Source organism: Sycon ciliatum, chromosome 11 (genome assembly GCF_964019385.1).
Source record: "Sycon ciliatum chromosome 11, ocSycCili1.1, whole genome shotgun sequence".
Taxonomy (NCBI): domain Eukaryota; kingdom Metazoa; phylum Porifera; class Calcarea; order Leucosolenida; family Sycettidae; genus Sycon; species Sycon ciliatum.
In genome coordinates, this window is record NC_088653.1 from 7,317,263 (window position 1) to 7,339,037 (window position 21,775).

The 21,775-nt window shown below is 45.4% G+C and overlaps 1 protein-coding gene and 1 long non-coding RNA gene across 3 annotated transcripts in view; both read left to right on the forward strand.

The window, feature by feature from the left end:
* Nucleotides 1-11,893: 11,893 nt before the first annotated feature.
* LOC135827369 (uncharacterized) lies at nucleotides 11,894-13,344 on the forward strand. Its single transcript, XR_010555412.1, has 2 exons — nucleotides 11,894-12,372; nucleotides 12,965-13,344. It is a non-coding gene; the product is annotated as an uncharacterized LOC135827369 (long non-coding RNA).
* A 6,331-nt stretch (nucleotides 13,345-19,675) lies between these two features.
* LOC135827734 (uncharacterized) overlaps nucleotides 19,676-21,775 on the forward strand; it is a 72,876-nt gene continuing 70,776 nt past the window's right edge. The window contains exons 1-2 of one of the 2 annotated variants that reach the window (XM_065340184.1): nucleotides 19,676-19,947; nucleotides 21,555-21,671. The gene's annotated coding sequence lies outside the window, so the exon portion shown is untranslated. The remainder of the gene's footprint in view (nucleotides 19,948-21,554; nucleotides 21,672-21,775) is intronic. The other variant, XM_065340183.1, reaches the window with a different exon arrangement.

The following is a 21,775-nucleotide window of genomic DNA, read 5'->3' on the forward strand; positions in this document are numbered from 1 at the left end:
CGGCTGATAGAACTATGGGGAAAATACCAGCGAGAAAAGTGGAACTATGATTAAAAGAGCTGTTGCCGAGAAGAGGATTGCAGATGAGCTGAATCTGTGCGCAAAGCAGCTATCCGGAGGTGATCAGGAAATGATATACACGGCCGCTATGGTTCACAACTCCAGCACACTCAGAGAAATACACCAGTTGTGGAGTCGTTCCACCGAGATCATACTAGTGGACCAAGAAATAGTATTTCTGAAATATTGATCCAAGTGCCGCACGGTGCCAGTGCGCTCAGCTCATGCAGAAATCAAAATTCCCGCTCTTCGCCATGGGTCACGCGAGCACCAGAAACGGGGATGCATGGGAAGAAAAAGAAAAAAGGCCCAAAACAACCATAAAGAATATCATGAATATCGTTTCCCTATTAAAAGGACTACGTGAGGATACAAGCGCTAAAGCACTAAGGGGGTCGGATTTCAGCACTGTACTTCTACTTGAGGTAGCGTGCCCCTGTGAATAATACGATCAGTGTCTGTCCGTTCCTGAGCACTTCTGGAGCCTGGGCTGTTTTTATGTTGCGATTTATTTTTTTATTTTTTTATTTCCTCTTCTCCTTTGCTTCTTTCATTTCCTATTCACCAGTTTATGTTATTAGCAAGAGTGGTCCTGTGTTTTCAATGTGTAAAGTAAAATGAACACAAAAACAACACAAACAAATAAACGTATACATTACAATACTTTAAAAACACATTTAAAAAGCGTAAACATTAGTCTGACTAACTCGGCTACATAACAGTGCGTGTTTTGGTCAGGCATGGTCACATTCACTGTACACGCTTTACATGTCGCAAACATATTTCGCGGCGAGGTCCGCCAGTGTTCTCTGCGGCATCCTGTCAGTTAGGCGAATGACGTTATCCGCTGGATACATTTCCATAATTATGGTTTCGTGTTATGAGCATGATGGTCAACTGTTTACTTGTAGTGGTCCCAGTCTACACTATGCACAAGACTGGCAAACTCTCAGCAGGCCAGTCAGTGTGAATACCCGGGTATCATGAACTGTAGATGTGGACTTGAGAGTTGTGCAGCATGTTCAGCCAGTCAGTCGGTATCAGGAACAGTAGTTGTGTGATGTAGGAATTCAATATTCATCACAATACATGTACAGTCGTCCCATGTCCATGCCCTGTACATGTGTTGTTTCGCTGTCGTAGAGTGCAGGAAGGTGCAGTAGTGATCGTGTTTTAGTGACGTCATGACTTTAGCGGGAGGATTAGTCAAAATAGTATTAGTACACTCCGTCAAGGAATGGGTCTGACTGCTCTAATCAAGCCTGTCATTGCTCATTGCTGGAAATAATTGCAAGAATCTTCACCTATACGTCACACACAGTGTCGGCCAGGGTGAAAAGAATATTTGAAACTATTTGAATGAATTTTGATATTGAATTTGATGTAAACTAAACTATTATTCAAATACATGTACACCAGTACTGGGCCGCCAGTGGATGTGCCCCGAATCCACGAATCCACGAGTGTACTTGACAGGAGACACTCAGCAGCCTGTCAGCGATCCATGATAGCTCTACTTGTAGAAGCGAAGGTCGCTTCAACTAGGACTATAACATCTAAAATTTCATAGGACGTGCTGCATTTGCATTTTGTTGAGGAGCACAGTACTCAGTAGTCTATAATTATGTATGTGTGACCGCTGCATCGTGTGGTCCGCCAAAGCGGCTGCGGTAGTTACGCTTTTTGCCTCCACAAAAGCGGTGCAAACTTTTCATGTGTGACCGCGGCCTTAGTGGAGGCCGAACTGTGAAAATGAGTAGCCTCAGTCTGCATGATCAAAACGCGACGCAGCTCACCAGATCAGGTTAGGGTCCTCTTCCGGTGCCGAAAGGCGGGCTCACGCCCCTACATGGCTACTTGCCATTGTCTAACCCCCAAGACGATTATGATACATGTAGTAGCCGACTGGACGAAATAAAAATGTAATAAAAACGTGACTCGGGCTCAGTATGAATGACTTCAATAATACTAGTACATGCATGATGATGGTATGTTATGCAGAGTGCTGCTGTGGATGCCGCCAGCCTTTTTACGTCTTTGCCTTTGCCTTGGCTGTAGCTACTGCCCGAAAAAAAGGATCTCATTTCCCAGTCTGCCCTGCCTTGCTTCTACTACGATCTAGCCCTATACCACGTGACGTGTATGTGTGTGAACAGACAAGCGTAGCGTCTACATAATCATAGTAGACACCAGGGAGTCGTAAAAGCCCGGGAGAGGACACGGCACACATTCCCAGAAAACATCTTTGCCTCGCGCTGCCGGGGAACGCTGCCAGGGAACGGTGTTGCGAGGCAAGGAAATTATTAGTTTCGAAAATTGTGATGTCTTCTTGAAATACTAATTGGGACATTCTCCGATTTCTCTTAGAGCACGGAGACGATTGCTCCGTCGAGTCTTCTGATCTCTATTTTCATCCTCAATTCTTCCAGCTGCCTCACTCATTCTCTCTCAGTTTATCGAAGTTAATTTATTCCGAGGCGATGGAAATGCAAGATAAATCCCTAATTGTACTTCACTTTTATTTGAGTTGGGGTGAACGAAATGAGATTTGTGGAAAATGACGCCATTTCCCGTGTTAGCCGCTGGTCGTATCATACAGCCCATATTCCATTGCAGGTGATGGGCGAACGTTCGTGTTGAGATCCGCTGAGCTTCCTCGTACTCGTGGAGTTGAATTTGTGGCAGAAATTGCACTGAATTGCAGTCAAATGGTTGTGAATGAAACGAGATTTGTGGAAAATGACGCCACTTCCCGTGTTAGCCGCTGCTCGTATCATACAGCCCATATTCCATTGCAGGTGATGGGCGAACGTTCGTGTTGAGATCCGCTGAGCTTCCTAGTACTCGTGGAGTTGAATTTGTGGCAGAAATTGCACTGAATTGCAGTCAAATGGTTGTGAATGAAACGAGATTTGTGGAAAATGACGCCACTTCTCGTGTTAGCCGCTGGTCGTATCATACAGCCCATATTCCATTGCAGGTGATGGGCGAACGTTCGTGTTGAGATCCGCTGAGCTTCCTCGTACTCGTGGATTTATGAATTTGTGTCAGAAATTGCACTGAAATTGCAGTCGAGTGGACTTCTGTGCGTCTGTTGTGAGTGAATCGCAATGGCTCCCTTCCTTCAGCATCGTCAAAACGCAATATGGAGCATTATTACGCACTCGTTCCATGATTCATGATATTGCCTGGATTCTTTTAAAAACAATCAATGTGTGTTCCCTATCTATCTACGTTTTACATGGTTGCAGGTCGTTATTGATAAATCTTGATAATTTCAACACGTTTCTACTCGTATACTGAGTACGCGGTGACTTTAGCCGTTTAGTAAATGGAAGGCTCAGCCTCCAGGTTGGCCAGAAAGGTTCTCAGTGAATCTAACCGAAGTCTTGGCGAGTGTACAAAAGGTAAACCTATCATTTGTACTTCATAACGGAATTGTGCACAAAAATGCGCACGCACACACGCGCGCGCACACACACAAACACTGTACAAACACACACAAAAGTACAAGCACATGTGCACATACACACGGCTCTCCCCCCCCCCCCCCCCTCCCCCACACACACACACTCAACTCCCCACCCCCTGTACCATGTGTACTGAGTCTGACAGACAGACACACAATCATGTTTATGCTTCCTTCGCCACCAGTTTCGGATAATGGTGTCAACAACGAGTTGTAAAATATTGGTATTTTAGGACTCCCTGCCCTGAACTGCTGAAGACGAGCACAGCGCCGTGGATCGAGCAGATCCGGCCGCGCCGGCCTAGCGTGCTTCACTTTCTGGCCGAGGCAAACATCGTCCGCGTGCGCGCATCCCGTGTCCTCTCCCGGGCTTTTACGACTCCCTGGTAGACACTGTACAGGCTAGGCGACATCGCTCACTGTTGCATGTGATGACACTTGAACAGCTAGTGCGCCTCTGGCGACACAGCCGACAGTCGGCTTCATTTCGGAGTTGGCGTGGTATCAGCGGAAAGATCGGCCCGCAATGATTTTAGACCTACTCGTACTCATGGTAGATCTACTAGTAGACCTACATATCGATGAACACGAGCAGCACTGTACTTTTGTAGTGTGGAGCAGGCAGTAGAATCTGATGTCATGTTGTACAGTCATGTACATAATCTACGCTTAGATCTACAACTTCTGTCAGATCAGACAGATGAATGAAGCCACAGAGCTCTGGCCGCTGGAGCGTGCAGCGAACGTGTAGAGAGGATCTTGGACTGCTGCACCGTCCGTGCTTCAGTTGAATGCGGAATCGTTTTTTTTCTTGCTCGTTGCCGACTGTGGGTGTTCTGGGCGGATGCGTGTTCTGCTTGCGGCCCTTCAGATTGTTCTTTTCTGGGAGTTTGAGTGACGCTCCGTCGCAATCTGGTTGCGGAAGTGAAGTGCTTTCGTTCGTTACCTGCCCATCGGCAGGTGGCGTTTAGATTTGTGGGACTTCCAATCGTCCGGGTCAACGTTACCAGAATAGCGGACGCCGGACAGGAACCACCCGGCCGTTATCGGGAGCAGGTGCTTCTCACTGGCTTGAAGTCAGGTAAGATTCTCCCATTCAGTCCCCAAGATTTCACTGAAGGTCTGCGCTGAGTTTTAGTAGTACAGCAGCCCCAACCCGTAACGATTTATTGGAAAAGGCTTCTGCTGATGTACAGTACTCCGTGTCGTGTGCTCACATTTGTCCGCATGGTATTGTATTGTTCGTAGTGAAGCGCAGCAACGGCAATTCAAACGCGAAGGTATTTCGGCTGCTGCAATATCCACTCACTCTCCATCCGTGTGCTTTACAAGCAGAGAAAATTAGTCGATGACTAATTTCGTCAAATTCCAAAGAAATAACTTCTTCCAATCGGAAACGGTGACCATTCACCAGAAAAACTAATTTTAAAGGGGAAGTTAAGGCAAAAATTAAAATTTCACCAGTTGTAGTCTTCGGGGTGCTGAGTCGAATGGTCTTGGTCCGAGAAAGCTGGGACGCTCCCTTCCTACTTGAATCCCAATCGAACTCGCGCACTTCCACCGAAACTGGGTGACTGCGCCCTACTAGATGGGGATTTGTATGCAAAATGTCACTAAACGCGCCGTTTCGTTCTTATAAAAGCACGGATGACCGCGATTGGCCCATATGTTGTAGTCTTTTGGACGCTGAGTCGACTGGTTTTGGTCCGAAAAGGCTGCGATGCAGCGTTCCTCCTTTATTCCCAATCGAACATGGTTGAACAAGCGGTCACGTGCTCCTGCGTACACCAGTCACCTGGTCACCGTGTCTGCAGGGTACAACTTACTAGCCTGTTTGACTTTTTTTGGGTGCAGTCCTGTCACTCGAGTTGAACTCGAGTTGAACCTTGGTGTGAAAGTTGTCGCCGGCTGGCGTGGTGACCAGGTGATTTGGGCACCCAGGAGCACGTGACCACTTGTTCGACCATGTTCGATTGGGAATAAAGGAGGAACGCTGCATCGCAGCCTTTTCGGACCAAAACCAGTCGACTCAGCGTCCAAAAGACTACAACATATGGGCCAATCGCGGTCATCCGTGCTTTTATAAGAACGAAACGGCGCGTTTAGTGACATTTTGCATACAAATCCCCATCTAGTAGGGCGCAGTCACCCAGTTTCGGTGGAAGTGCGCGAGTTCGATTGGGATTCAAGTAGGAAGGGAGCGTCTCAGCTTTCTCGGACCAAGACCATTCGACTCAGCACCCCGAAGACTACAACTGGTGAAATTTTAATTTTTGCCTTAACTTCCCCTTTAACATGTACAGTCGTCCCTCTCTAATCCGGCACCTTTTGCAACGGCATTTTCTGCTGGATAAACAAGGGTGCTGGATTATCAAATCCTGCCCTCCAACCCGGCCCACATGTTATCATACGTGTTTGTGTCGTACGTCAAAACGTAGGGATTTTTTCTGTCAAACCAAGTACTTTGTGGAATGCATATCTATAACATACACTTGGGAATATCTTATGCACTAGCATAGGATATTCCCAAGTGTATGTTACATTTGTGAATATCTTATGCACTAGCATAGGATATTCCCAAGTGTATGTTACATTTGTTGTGTATGTTACAATGGTCCCTGACAGTATGCGATGTACAGCTGCTGGATTAGAAAATCGAATTATGTACAGTTTGAGTGATTTGTTGTAGAAAATCGCTGCTGGAGGCGGAATTCAAGTGCCGGATTAAAGCGTAGAAAATGAACTGAAAAAATCCGTTTTACCAGAAAGTGTGCTGGTTTGCAAGGGTGCTGGATAAACAAGTGCCGGATTAGAGAGGGATGACTGTACATGGTTATGGCTCATGAGTGCACAATCAGGGCTGCCACACTTGGAGGGAGAAAAATCCGACGGGGGTGCTGGGGTGTCCCCGTGGGGATGCAGGGGGCAGGGCCCCCTTGGTGAAAATGTTTAGGGAAATGGCTTGCTGTTGGGGCCCCAGAACACATTTTTAACTTTCGACACACGCACTACAACCATGTCAATTATGAATTAATGGCCAACTGGACTAAAAAGCGCTCAAAATATAATAATCGGTTGTCCCTCTTTGGGAACAAAATCGGTCGCTTTGTCGGATAGGCGATCAAAAATCGGAATATTTCAAAACAATCGGAGTAAGTGGCAACCCTGAGTTATATTCATTGCCATTTTATGACTATTGTCTCCTCGTAGGTTATTGAAATACTTTGATCGAACTCTTTGTCATTTTAGGGGATAATCCCTATTCGTGTGCTCTTTGACCAACTGAGCACATGATAATGACGTAGTTGGCTGAGGTTTGAATCGCCTCGAAAAGAGCTTTCTGTGATAGAGGAGAGTGGAATGGCATTGATGGTGGAATTTACTCGCATATTGGGCTTGGGGTGGACTTTGCTGTAATCCCGCGCCTGATTTGTGGCAGCTAGTTGATGGAGTCTGGTGTCCTGGCGTTGCTCTCGCCAGGAGCTTTCCAAAGAGCCCAAGATTGTGGAAATGCAGTGAAGGAGGTCAAAGTTATAGCCTGTTGAAGGTGTAAATTGTGCAGAAAATTTAAATTCTGCTTCATTCTGTGCTGGAAATCAGTACATAAAGGGATATTTATTTATTTTTCCTTTGTTTTTGTTTACTACCCTGGCTGGCTACCGCCCCCCCCCCCCCCCCCCCCTCCTTCCATATTGGCCTATATTCTCTGGCCACGGGAAGGCGAAATAAAAAAAATAAAAAATAACTGATGCAGCATGCCTGGTGTGCAACAATACTATACCAGTAAAGAAGCTGGTCAAATAGTGAAATAGGGCTGTCAACGCAAGGATCATAACGTGAAGCAAGTTGGTAGGATGAGTATGTATGCAAAGTGTGTGGAAGGAATGCATGCAAGGAGAGAGTGCATGTTCCAATACCACGTTATGTGTGCGAACCATTGGGAAAGCGAAGAAGAAGAAGAAAAACGATAAGCTAGCACCACAGTATAATAATAATTACTCCGTAAAATGTACCTGACCTGTCAGTGTGTGTTCAGGATCAAACCCCGTGTTATGTATGTAGCTGACGTGTCAGTGTGTGTTCAGGATCAAACCCCGTGTTATGTATGTAGCTGACCTGTCAGTGTGTGTTCAGGATCAAACCCCGTGTTATGTATGAAAAAAATATGAAAATGTAAATCAAGCACCATACACCCTGACTTCTCGTTTTAGCCTCTGGGAAATCCAGATAATTAATAATTGGTTTTCAAATCAGTTGGCTGGAAATCCCAGTGCCCTCCGTATGCTTTGCTTTCACCTAGGTCATCATGCTTGTTACTTCAGTTTCCTAATCATCAATTTCTATAAAACTGATAGAAACTTCTTTTCAATATGATTATCAAGTACATCTTTAAAAAGGCGACGTGGAGACAATAATCTTAATAATGCAATGAATATAACTAAATGCGCACTCATATCACAACCATGGGGACGAATCATGTATTCCAGAACGTTTTCTTGTCACAATTATCAATGGAATTCGTGACTAAAGAGAATGATGAAACTACAATAGGATTTATACACTTGCAGTGGAACAGCGAGGATACAAGCATAGTAAGAAAAATAGCACAAACCTAGGAACAATTTGCACAGGTAATAAACTATAGGTGACACATGCATGTCCATTGTCACACTGCACTTGCTGAATTTCCTATCATTTCTCACCTCACCTATAGTTTATTACCTGTGCAAATTGTTCCTAGGTTTGTGCTATTTTTCTTACTATGCTTGTATCCTCACTGTTCCACTGCAAGTGTATAAATCCTATTGTAGTTTCATCATTCTCTTTAGTCACGAATTCCATTGATAATTGTGACAAGAAAACGTTCTGGAATACATGATTCGTCCCCATGGTTGTGATATGAGTGCGCATTTAGTTATATTCATTGCATTATTAAGTACATCTTTATGTATGTTTTTGCAAAGACGTTTCTTTTAGTTGGATAGAAATAGAGGATTTCTGATGGTATGCAAGCTCCGCTGCATGGAGTTCCCTACACACACCATTCTCAAATCAAATAGTCTCTTCGCTGAAAATTACTTACTGTTAATATACAAATTTTCGGCAGCTATTTAATTTCTTGGAAGTGTATTCGGCACCGACCCAAAACGCCTAAATTAAAACGCCGATGAAAATTTTCACAGCATCTGTCGCACTATGCCGTGCCCTCTGATCTACCCCACGCCGAAAATAAATCGCCGCCGAATTGTCAAAAATCGTGAATTGGTGAAATTTTGCAGCGCCGAAATTTTGTATATTTACAGTATGTCTAAATGAAATATTCTTACAAGAAAACTCTGAATTAGCCTCTGGGATATAGCTGATGCTATTACCGCTCTTTAGGGATCGGATAGCTCTAATTCTGTGATGACCATGCCCGGAATTTACCGGAAGCCTAATTGATTATCTTCCAAGCTCTGGGCGTCGAGACCCCCAACATAATGGTTCAAAACACAATGATCCCGAGGGACCCATTGGAACTTTATTAGCTGGAGGAGTATGCACCATGTCCTGGGAAATTGTCAGAGAAACCACCCAGGGGATTTAGAGCAGAGCAGAAGAGTACAGTTTTTACCGCTCTTTAGCGACGAAATGGCTCTAGTCTAGTGCCCTTTTCTGCGGATTCTCAGTCTGTCGGAGTACTTACTCCGAGAGTTGTCATTATTAAGTTATTAACGAAGAGCAAAGCATCAAGGCTGTGCTGTAAAAGACGGGAGGTCGTTTGCATCCGCTTTTGTAGATTTTCCCGGGAAGTGGAACCCTGGGGTTGAAGTCAGTATCTGCAAAACTTAGATTGCGACAGAAAACAATAGCCTGACGTATGTGTTCGGTCTTCTTTGAAAATGCGAGTGAGCGTGCGGACATGTTGGTGCCTGGAGTGGTGAATGGATGTCCAGAAAACGCTGTGATTGATATAGGATCCGCCGCTACATTGTTCTCAGAGGATTTTGCCGACAGCCTACCTAAGGAGCTGGAAAAGGAAACCTCTGACCAAGGCCTGAGGTTAATTGGTGCCAACGGACAACCACCGCCGCCCGAGACGAGGAGGACACCGCCCGGGTATTTGACAGTGCTCAGCCAGTTGGCGCGATGAAAAGGCGAACCCCGCGTTCACGCCATCCGCCACAGCTGTTTGGGAGTCCTGTGTGGCACCAGTAAGTGACTTCAGTGGTACTGTCTGGTTTGGTTGTGTTCGATATTACAGTTAGTTTTGGAACAATTTTGGTAAGGACTCCAATTTGACCTGCACTCGTTTAGTTAAAATTGTTACCCATACTCTTAGTCTAATTTATTAAGTTACTTATAACACGAGGACATGTTCTTTTCCATGTAAGCGGGGGATATGTCATATCCATACTATTGACACGTGCCTTTTAGGCCTCTTCGTGACAAGTCTGCCTTTATTTAGGTGTCTAGTTATTTATTTACATCCCGTAAACGGATTCATAATCGCCTTTATTTTATGTCTTCACACAAAGCCTGGCGCCTTCCTTATTTGGTATACCCTGTTTTTCCTTAGCTGGCTCCTGCTCTTTGTGATACAGTTTATACACATTATTGCTAAGTAAGGATTTATCGGGTGTTAGCGGCCGTCGTGAGTTCCCTTCGGGAACGGACACGATAATTTACTTTACTTTTATAGCTTAGTTTTGGTACACTCTCTCTCTCTCTCTCTCTCTTGCCTTCCGCCTTCAGGCGGAAGCTTCGGCTTCCGTCTCTCTTGCCTTGTGCTCTCATATCATCTCTTGAACTATGTTACCTTCGTTGAAGATGTGAGTAAACCTGAACGCTGGTGTGAGTGTACGTGTCTGTATAATTATGCCTGAGTGTGTGTGTGTGTGTGTGTGTGTGTAGGTATATGTGCGTGCATGCGTAAGAGTAATTCTGTTGGTGGACTCTCTCTCCAAGTGGCCACCACTGCACGGCCTTGTAAGAAGAAGTTTTAGTAAGTTAGTTATGTGGACGACCGCGGCCTTGGGGTCTAACCCCGGGCCGACCGGATACGACACATGACTAGACACACCTAGCATGCAATTCTGGCGCCAGAATTAGAGAAATTCCGACCTCTCTTCAGAATGGACGGATTTGACGGAATTGGATAGAATCAATTCTAACGACGGAATTTGTCACTTTTTGTGTAAGGCCATGGTAAAAATTATCTTTGATTCTCAAGTACGCGCGCACCAATTTTTGGCGGCGCACCGACGATTTTTTTATTTCTATGCATGCATATGCGTGCATGAAAACGGTCAATGCGAAAGGCATGAATCCGGGAGTAGTAAGATACCGGTATTTTTCTACTCCCTGGCCTGAATAATAAATTAATTATGAATTAATTATGAACCTGTGACGTACACATGTGTGTAGGGGTGCGCGGATTATTCCCGGAATAATCTGGGAATACTATCGTCGAGAAAATTTTGGGAATTTTAGGGGAATTCTATCGATCTTTTGTCAGATCCATTGACCTTCAGAAGAGTTTTGGGGGAATTCTGTCAATTTTGACCTGCCAGAGAACAAGCGCGCATCCATGGACGCACGTGCATGTACATGTACATGCAGCAATGCCAATACCCGCCGGACACGACATAGTAGCTGTGTACAGTCAGATGTAGATCTAGTACGTATACATGTAGTGTAGATCATGCATGCAGTGATCACGTGCCTGACCATCCATTTTGCATACTAAAGAGCATGCGCAAGGCACGGTTCCATGCTGGGGTTCTATTTTTGGGGGAATTCTGGAGAATATTTTCGATGTTTTGGGAGAATACTTTCGAAGTTCCGCGGGAAATGTCCGAAAGCATAATATCGGTTGCATGCGAGCATAATCCGCGCACCCCTACATGTCTGACGCTATCTTTGGAAATAAAAAAATTGTGGGCCGAATTAAAATAAAAAATCGCTCGCTCGCACCGATTTTCTTTATTTATTTTTTTTGGAACTTTTGAACTATGCGATTATTACCAGAAAAATAATAATATGTAGCGCAAAATAAAGAGAAGGAAAATAATAACCGGTCAAGCGCTAAATACAAACAGAAGAAAAAGAAATCATAAGCCAATACGCGCTAAACTGCGCTTAAAGGGGAACTCCGGTCCAAAATCACCCCCATTTTTTATTGCGGAATCCATTAGAGTATGTCGTAAGTGGTAGAATGGCGAAAACCGGAAGCTTCTACGACAAGGATAACATACCTAAATTACCAATTGCAATTTTCCATATTTGGCACGAGGGGGCCCCCGCCCACCCTGTGACGTAAAACGTTCTCAGTGACCTCCAATTTTTTTATTCAAATGGTAGACCTGCAGAAATTTTGAAAAAGGTATTCACTGTTTTTTCTTCAATCAATAACCCTTGTACTAGTATTCATTCGATCATCATGTTGGAGGAAGAGGAGACCACGGGAGGTGTGGAGGTGGACGCCACTTCGGATTCAACAGCACCGAGGCCTTTTAGGTTCGAGCCGAAGCGCGCATCAGCGTCTGCGAAACTGTCTACAAGTAATATTTCTGAGACTACAAAACAGATGAACGTGAAGAGAACGCTTTGGTTGCAAGTGCTCGCGTGAGAAGCAATGCTTGATGCCGTTGCGGACAATGCAGCATGATGTGGAGCGAGGTCAAGTCGACTTGTTGCTGGGAGGTTCCTGCAGCTTTCAGTAAACGCGGCGAGCAGGAAGGGCTGCAGTGCGTCACGCAGCACTCAGAGTTTGCTGTTGTTTGCCTGCAAAAATCAGTGCTCGAGGTGGCATTGCTTTCCTTCGAAGAATTTCGGGCAAGGTGTGGACCGTGGTCAAACAGGTGAGGATTCACTGAATCGGTTTCATTATTTCCTTTCTTTCCATGTTTCATGTACCGGTACAAAGTATGTCGTTGTTGATAGATCGCGGGAAGGTTGTTCTCGGGCGGCCTCGGAACCCTGAGCTTCCTGGTTGAAAGTATGCTGACATAGCCTGCTGGACCGGGGATGAGGTGTCTAGTCGAAGCATGTGGCCAAGCATTCTCCACCTAGCAGACTGGATGATTCTTCTGAGTGGCTTGGAGCCAGTGCGCTTGTACAGTAGATGGGAAGTGTTGTGCAATGATTTTGTGTACAGTATTCAAATTCACCAACTTCCATCACACAATCATGAAGTTCTATTGCACCCATGCCAATATAATTATACTGGTACAACGATGTCTTTCATTCATACTATTCCTAGTACTGTAAGTGTTTCAACTGTGTGTAAAAGTGATGTAAATTTGAAAAAAAGGCCAAAGTGTCTTCAGTATAGTAGCCCATAGAAATATTAATTCGAATCCGAAACTATTTACACTGAAACTATTTACTTTTACACAATCATGAAGACACTCGTGGTATGTGTATCTACATCTCTCCAACTGTTTTGTGCAGGATTTGGAGACATGTGGCGTACAGACAATACACATGGTTCACCCACGGATACTTTGGACGCAAGCAGCGGCGTGTGATACCGTCTTGCGTGGTATCGAAGATAAAGCAGCTGTACCAGAAGCCAATGCAGATGCGCACTGGGGCTTTGAGGAAGCAGTTGGACATGATGATGATGATGATGATGATAATGCTTCTTGGCCTGGTTGACGTTCACATAATCATTGGTACATGTGCATGCAGAATGTAGAAAACAGTTGACAGACACGATTTATAACTATTCTTGACTCGGGCAATATTTGTGTTTTCGGGTGGGCGCATGCTTTGCACCAATGCAGCTGCATGAACAATCTGGTAAAGTTGACAGATACAATGGCACAAGACTGTACTGTGTTCGGGAGCATGGGGTTGTGCCGGTGCCGTTGCGAATGCCGAGAATGGTTGTATGCACATCGTTCAACAGGTCCTTCAAGAAGTTGCAGGACATTGTCGTGCAGCTTCTTGGCCACTTTGTGCTCTTGGTGTATTCCAGCCTGTACCTGAGCACACCCTCCTTGGTTTTGGCGTGCGCTCTCCCTATATTGGCATTGTGGGACAGACATGCCGACTGTACCCGTGCTCTCATGCCATTGTACGAAAAGTGGACACGTTTTGGTGCCCACTTCAGTATGACAGCATGGAAAATTTCCAGACTACAAATCATACGGTACCTTGTATTTGTGGCAGTGTAGCTGCAACCGGAAAGTAACGCAATGGAAACTTACAGATAAAGAGAACCGAAATAACACACATGATAACGTTCCATGTACATTACATCAATTCTCGACTTCACTGACTAGGATTTTGAGTAGAGGACTTTGAGTAGGACTGTAGTCGTTTAGAGCTACGTTCTGGACGGCACAAAATCATGCCGTTCACTTACCTCATCGTGCTCACGTTCCTGGAAGTAAATCGAAGATGGTCTGCTTTTGCTGGCAGCAGAGGTAGAGGAGCTACTAACTATTAGTATGACATGCACCGCCAAGTTTCAGGATGGCAGAGACCCTGGCTTCAAGCGTCGCTGCTGCTTCTGCTTATAGCCACCAATGCTTTGTGCAAACTCTTGTTGGAAATCTCTTTCATAGCACATCTCAGTGAAATGCTCAGTGCAGACACGATTATTTTTCGTCGGAGAAAAATCCTTCCAACATACTCTCCATAGCCAAGCTGTCGTCAGGTTCGCGTCAGCCAGAGGAAAGCCATGCTACGACAGCCCACAGGCGCCTCTTTCTTCGTGACATTGTTGCATCCAGAGACGCAGCAGCGAGTCGTGACAATAAATCGGGCATGGCACAGAACAACAAGCACTTCAACAATGGCCAAGGACTTTTCATTCTTGCTTCTATTATTTTGAAAATTTCATCTGAGTGGACCGGGCTGAGAACGTTTTACGTCACAGGGTGGGAGGTGCCAAATATGGAAAATTGCAATTGGTAATTTAGGTATGTTATCCTTGTCGTAGAAGCTTCCGGTTTTCGCCATTCTACCACTTACGACATACTCTAATGGATTCCGCAATAAAAAATGGGGGTGATTTTGGACCGGAGTTCCCCTTTAAATTATAATGAAGGGAGAAAAACTGGAATCCGCGGAAATTATAACATACAAAAATGATACATCTACACACTAGAGCAACGCTTAAATTTCAAGCAATACGTCTTTGTCTTTCGCTGTCTGCATGGTTTATCTAGCCCACTTCTCAGCCTCCTATTCACTCCCCGCTGCACTGGCCCACATTCTGCTGCCACAACTCGGGGCCAAGCTACAGCTGCTCTTGTCTTGCCTGCCTGCCACTCCCGGTATGGTTTCCATTCCATTGCGTATCTTGGTGCCGACAGGTGGAATGCGCTGCCTCCATCTTGTCGCCTGGCCGAGTCGCCTGCTTTGTTTCGCGCTCACACAAAGTCTCATTTAGGGTTCCCAGTAAAAAGGCAACATTGCCTGTTGGGAAATCCCTAACAAAATAAGAAAAAATAATAATAATAATAATAATAATACAGAGAAAAAGGGGAAAAACTGGGAGAAACAGACAGGTTGTCTACAGATGACACCCGGAGACAGCAAGTGTGGCAGAATATGCATGAGGGTCATACCTGCTCGACTTGTGGCGATGCCCACGAAGGCATGCCACGGCCGCCTTCACGAGAGCAAAGGACAGCTGGGCTCTGATCAAAGCCATTGCCACAGAGAAAGGCTCACCATTCTTCTCAGACTTGATGCCTGCAATGCGGCCAAAGAGAGTGGAGGCTGCCTTCCCTTGGCCACCAGTCGTACTGAACACCACGGGGATGAAGGAAGCGTGCTCAACGTTGAGAATGCGACTCTCATAACTCCTCCGTTTCTCCTCTTCGTGCTTTCTCAGGCTCATGACCTGAGAATCAACTTTATTTTTTACCATGGCCTAATCGAACTGTGCATCAACAATAACTAATTCTAGAATTGACGGAAATGCGTGTGGTCGAAAGCGCCCTGTATGTACCGGTATGTGTGACCGCTGCATCGTGTGTTCCGCGAAAGCGGCTGCGGTAGTTACGCTTTTTGCCTCCGCTACGGTACAAAACCGCATACAACTTACAAGCATCATTTAGAAAAGCGATCCTGTCAGCTTTTCTATTATTGTGTTCACATGGCGCTACCTAACGACACCGCTATTTAGACACGTTGTCTACGTAGCTACGTAAGTTTCTACGTAAGATGCTCGGTACCTGGTCCTGGACCAGGGAGCTGCTCCATGGCTCCTACCATCGCGCGGCCGGCTGGCCGCATGCGTGTGCATTTCAGACTTTTTGTTGCATTGCTGCCTTTTCCATGTTTTCGGATGTGCATGCACGAGGCTCGAGGAACTTCCTTCTTTGGAACTGCTTCTTGCATGAGCTGTTTCGGATATTTTGTCTCCTGGCCTGGCTTATTTCGTTTCGGCGCTGCTGAGACCTCCTTTCGCGGAATATCACTCAATGACAGGTGAGTTGACCAGTTCCCTTTGATTCATTTGCTTGTGTTGACTCTTTCATTTACGAAAAGTGTGCTGATTTTGGGCGTTTACTCGAGTCTGGGCTGTTTGATTTGTGAGTACCGCCGAGATTGCACTGCCCCAAATAAAGTTGCGTGCCGCCAAAGCAAAAATTACGATCTGCCATCTGTTTGTAGTACCTGCAAGAATGTGCTGTACATGTATCGTACTTTCTCTGTTGCTGTTTCAGTTGCCGTCATGTTGCTAAAGAAAGGTTCAGTGACTCATTTGTTTCATACGAGACGAGTCGGTGTGGCTTAGAATCTTTCGCTGTAGAAAAAATCTGTTCGTATGTCTATTGGAGAAATGTATTCACTGGTTATAAAATAGGTTAAGACAAACTCACAGAATAAATACCATCGGTCCCTTGGTGTTCGTCCTAAAGAGGTTTGACTGGATATCATTCATACTCACGGCAAAAGATGTGTACCATTTTATTATTATGGAGTGCCTTGTTTATCTCTCAGTTATTGACAGTACCTCCAGGGTACCCTGTAAGAAGGCCTTCGGCCTGCGGGATTGCCCTATCAAAAATTTGACAATTTGATAATAATGACCTCCAACCTCCAATGGCCTTGCCCCTTTTATCCTCAGGATCAGTGTAGTTGTTGGAACGAGGTACCGGACTCAACAATGTATTTGTTTACATTTTAATACATGTTTATTGTTCCTCCTTTGCTGTGTTATTTTAGAAAATCGTGGACTAACAGTTTGCAGTCATTGAACTACTTCCAAAAGTTGTATCGACATCAACAGGATTACGATTTCAGTGCAATATGACGCAGGATGACCTTATCACGATAACCCATGATTATAAACAATTACTGAAGTACTTCAAGTACATGTATAAACACAGAATCAACAAAAACATCTGCGACACGCAACTGGCTACATTTCTCAAGTAAATCTGAAATATCTGAAAGGCAAGACAATTTTATGACAGTCCTGAAATTCTGCAACAGCGACATGCACAGAATGACCTGCGTATAAAAAAAGTATCAAGTATCACCACCACTAACCACATGTTTCCCCAGCAGAAGTATAATGCTAGTGCTATTTTCTGCAAGAAAAGGCTTGCACTTCAATGCGTATAATACGGTATTGATATGATGTGAAGGCCATCATTTACATAAGGGCATTCCATTGATTGGTGACAGAAAAAACAAAAGAAATTTTAGCAATAAAAACTGCTTTATGGCAGCTTTCTAAAAAAAGTTATTGTGTTCTAGTCCTGGGTCCGGCATAGGCTATGGAAAATTTATATAATTGCTTCCAAACTGGCCTGGACTCCGTCTAAAAAGTAAGAAATTAACGAAATGTGAGTGCCGAAAATTAAAATTTCACACAAAACCTCACAATAATCACACACAGGATGAAAAGCTAGAAAACCTTTTCCCTTCGTGATCCTCTTTCCCATGCATGCATGTTGGTGCAGTACAAGTACAGTGTCAGACTAAATAAGTGTTGAAAGCAGTATTTGATTGTCAAGTGTTGTGAGTATTGTGAGGTTTTGTGTGAATTTTTAATTTTCGGCACTCACATTTCGTTAGTTTCTTACTTTTTAGACGGAGTCCAGGCCAGTTTGGAAGCAATTATATAAATTTTCTATAGCCTATGCCGGACCCAGGACTAGAACACAATAACTTTTTTTAGAAAGCTGCCATAAAGCAGTTTTTATTGCTATATGTTCTTTGAAGTGGGCATTGAAACATGCGCGGAAAGGGGAAAATCACATCAATGTTCAAAGCCATCCCGGAGCGGCTTTGAAGGCGGCTTTGAAAGAGGATTTCGGCTTTTAGTTTTCAGGCAAGGCGAAACGAGTGGTTTGGTGTGTCGAGTGCGCAGAGTTTTTGTTCTTTTTTGGAGAGGCCGGTACCATGCCTCGAGTTGTCCTTTCTGCCAAGGTGGAGCTACGGCTGATAGAACTATGGGGAAAATACCAGCGAGAAAAGTGGAACTATGATTAAAAGAGCTGTTGCCGAGAAGAGGATTGCAGATGAGCTGAATCTGTGCGCAAAGCAGCTATCCGGAGATGTTCAGGAAATGATATACACGGCCGCTATGGTTCACAACTCCAGCACACTCAGAGAAATACACCAGTTGTGGACGCGTTCCACCGAGATCATACTAGTGGACCAAGAAATAGTATTTTTGAAATATTGATCCAAGTGCCGCACGGTGCCAGTGCGCTCAGCTCATGCAGAAATCTAAATTCCCGCTCTTCGCCATGGGTCACGCGGGTCACTTTTAACGTGTTTGGCATGCACTGCATTTGACTGTGTGAATGCACAGGCGTTGCAAGTGACTTGTATAGTCATGTAAACGCGAATTTTTGTAGCGGGTGTGAATGCAGCCTTAAAAGCGGTGCAAACTTTTCATGTGTGACCGCGGCCTTAGTGGAGGCCGAACTGTGAAAAGGAGTAGCCTCAGTCAGGATGATTAAAACGCGACGCAGCTCAGCTCACCAGATCAAGGTGTGGGTCCTCTTCCGGTGGCGAAAGGCGGGCTCACGCCCCTACATGGCAACTTCCCATTGTCTAACCCCCAAGACAATTATGTAGCCGACTGGCCGAAATAAAAAATAAAAAACGCGAGCGGCTCAGGATGAATGACTACAATGTACTGTCGCGGACATGCATGGACATCCAGTCAGACCAGGGCCGGCGCCCTCAGCGCGTACAGAACGTCGTCGTTGCATGCAGCGCACATGTAATACGATACGCGATACGACCAGCAGCAGCGCGTAGTAATGCATGCCATGGCTGCATGGCCAGCGCTAGACGTGCGACCGGATTTCCATGTCCACGACAGTCATGCATGATGATGATGTGTTGTGTAGAGACTAGAGTGCTGCTGTGGATGCCAGCCTTTTTACGCCCTTTGACTTTGCCTTGGCTGTAGCTACTGCCTGTGAAAAAAGGATCTCATTTTCTGCCCTGCCTTGCTTCTGCTACGATTTATCCCGGCTGTTTACCACGTGACGTGTACGTGGGTGAACAAACAGGCCTGTTCTACATAATCTTTAGTACAGGCGACATCGCTCACTAGCACTGTTGCATGTGATGACACAGCTAGTCCGCCTCTGCTCTGGCGACACAGACAGTCGGCTTCATTTCGTAGTTGGTGTGGGAGCATCATGTCAGCAGAAAGGTCGGCCAGCAATGATAATCTGCCCTGCCTTGCTTCTACTACGATTTATCCCGGCTGTTTTACCACGTGACGTGTACGTGGGTGAACAAACAGGCCTGTTCTACATAATCTTTAGTACAGGCGACATCGTTCACTAGCACTGTTGCATGTGATGACACTTGAACAGCTAGTCCGCCTCTGCTCTGGCGACACAGACAGTCGGCTTCATTTCGTAGTTGTTGTGGGAGCATCATGTCACTTGTGAGCAGAGAGGTCGGCCCGCAATGATTATGTAGACCTACATATGGATGTACACGAGTAGCACTGTACTTTTGTAGTGTGGAGCAGGCAGTAGAATCTGATGTCATGTTCTACAGTCATGTACATAATCTACGCGTAAATCTACATCTTCTGACAGATCAGACAGATGAATGAAGCCACAGAGCTCTGGCCGCTGGAGCGTGCAGCGAACGTGTAGAGAAGATCTTGGACTGCTGCACCGTCCGTGCTTCAGTTGAATGCGGAATCGTTTTTTTTCTTGCTCGTTGCCGTCTGTGGGTGTTCTGGGCGGATGCGTGTTCTGCTTGCGGCCCTTCATATTGTTGTTTTCTGGGAGTTTGAGTGACGCTCCGTCGCAATCTGGTTGCGGAAGTGAAGCGCTTTCGTTCGTTACCTGCCCATCGGCAGGTGGCGTTTAGATTTGTGGGACTACCAATCGTCCGGGTCAACGTTACCAGAATAGCGGACGCCGGACAGGAACCACCCGGCCGTTATCGGGAGCAGGTGCTTCTCCCTGGCTTGAAGTCACGTAAGCATCTCCCATTCAGTCCCTATGTTTCACTGAAGGTGTGCGCTGAGTTCTTGTAGCACAGCAGCCCCAACCCGTAACGATTTATTGGAAAAGGCTTCTGCTGATGTACAGTACTCCGTGTCGTGTGCTCACATTTGTCCGCATGGTATTGAAGCGCAGCAACGGCAATTCAAACGCGAAGGAATTTTTTGGCTTCTGCAATATCCACTCACTCTCAATCCGTGTGCTTTACAAGCAGAGAAAATTACTAGTAGTCGATGAATAATTTCGTCAAATTCCAAAGAAGGGACTTCTTCCAATCGGAAACGGTGACCTTTCACCAGAAAAACAAAATTATTTGGAAAGTTTTTTTGAGCTGAAATTTTAGTGAAAAAGTTGTCAGCGCTTTCTAGGTTCTGCTCAGTGCCATAGCTTAGATGGTTAGTGCTATGCTCATGACAAGCAAGGTCCCAGGTTCCAGTCCTGTTGGGGTTTGCATTTTGTTCTCTTTTCAGGGCAGTCCTAATCCTTGACAGATCACTTTGCAGGGGCGCCACCAGGTTCTAAAGAAGTTGTACGACCGAAAGGAGGCGAAAAGAAAGAGGGGGTCTGGGGGACACGTCCCCCTTAAAAATCTTATTATCAGGAGCAGGTTTTGTCACTACAATTGTTGCTTCGCAAATCGCAATGTTTGTGACTTGATTGTCTTAGTCAGGCTGGCGGAATCACTGTTTTCTGTGTTCGAACATTGGTATGACCCTTCCCTCGCAATTGTTACGAAAGGCTTTGTGATTTTGGAGCTCTCTTCCGCACCAAACAAATTCTTCTCGTTTCGCACTATTTCGCCCAGAGTGAGTATCATTTTTCTGGAGTTCGTACCGGTCCCCCACGCGAACCGTGAATTAAAAAAAAGGCTCAGGGATACGAATCCTGGTATATCTCTTGAATTTGGCATGCTGAACTTGACCATGGCAAGAACAAAGTGTTCTCAAATTCCTGAAATGCGTTACATGTGGCGCATGTTGCTGCGAAGGTAGCAGGCCTGAAAACACCAACAAAAACAGCGAAGCGCTTGTCAAGGAAAGAAGGTGCGGAACTGCTTACCCTATCTCGCTGGTGGTCGTTACGGTGTACTTCAAAAATGCTAGTTTGCCGTCATCGCCCGCCACCTGGAGGCATCGATTGCTTGAAAACGAAGTTTCATGACCTAAATTTGAACTCGCTTCTTGTTCACCGTTTTGTTGAGTACTGAAGGGTCTGCCTTAAATTCTGGTGAAGACGTCGACCCCAGCCGCAAGTGCAGCAAAGCGGGAGGCCACAAACTTCTAGCTGACTTCTTCACTTCGAGTGGAGAAAATAAATTTGAAAAATCGCTCAAGAAAGCGACAATTGTAATGATGCGGAGAAAGTTAAAACGAAGCATATTGAGTTGCTCTTGTTCATTCAAGCCCTCTCGTTGTGTCTGTGTGTGTGTGTGTGTGTGTGTGTGTGTGTGTGTGTGTGTGTGTGTGTGCGTGCGTGTGTGTGTGTGTGTGTATCTGTGTGTGTGTGTGTGTGTGTGTGTGTGTGTGTGTGTGTGTGTGTGTGTGTGTGTGTGTGTGTGTGTGTGTGTGTGTACATCGTAGGGCCCTCATTACCTGGCGTATCATACCTGGCCTGCTACATTACCATACCAGTAAAGTAAGCTGGTCAAATATTCAAATAGGGCTTTCAACGCAAGGTTCATAACGTGAACCAACGTGGTAGGATATGTATGCGTGCAAAGTGTATGGAAGGAATGCATGCAGGGAGATAGTTCGTGTTTCAGTACCACGTTATGTGTGCCAACAATTGGAAAAAAGGAAGA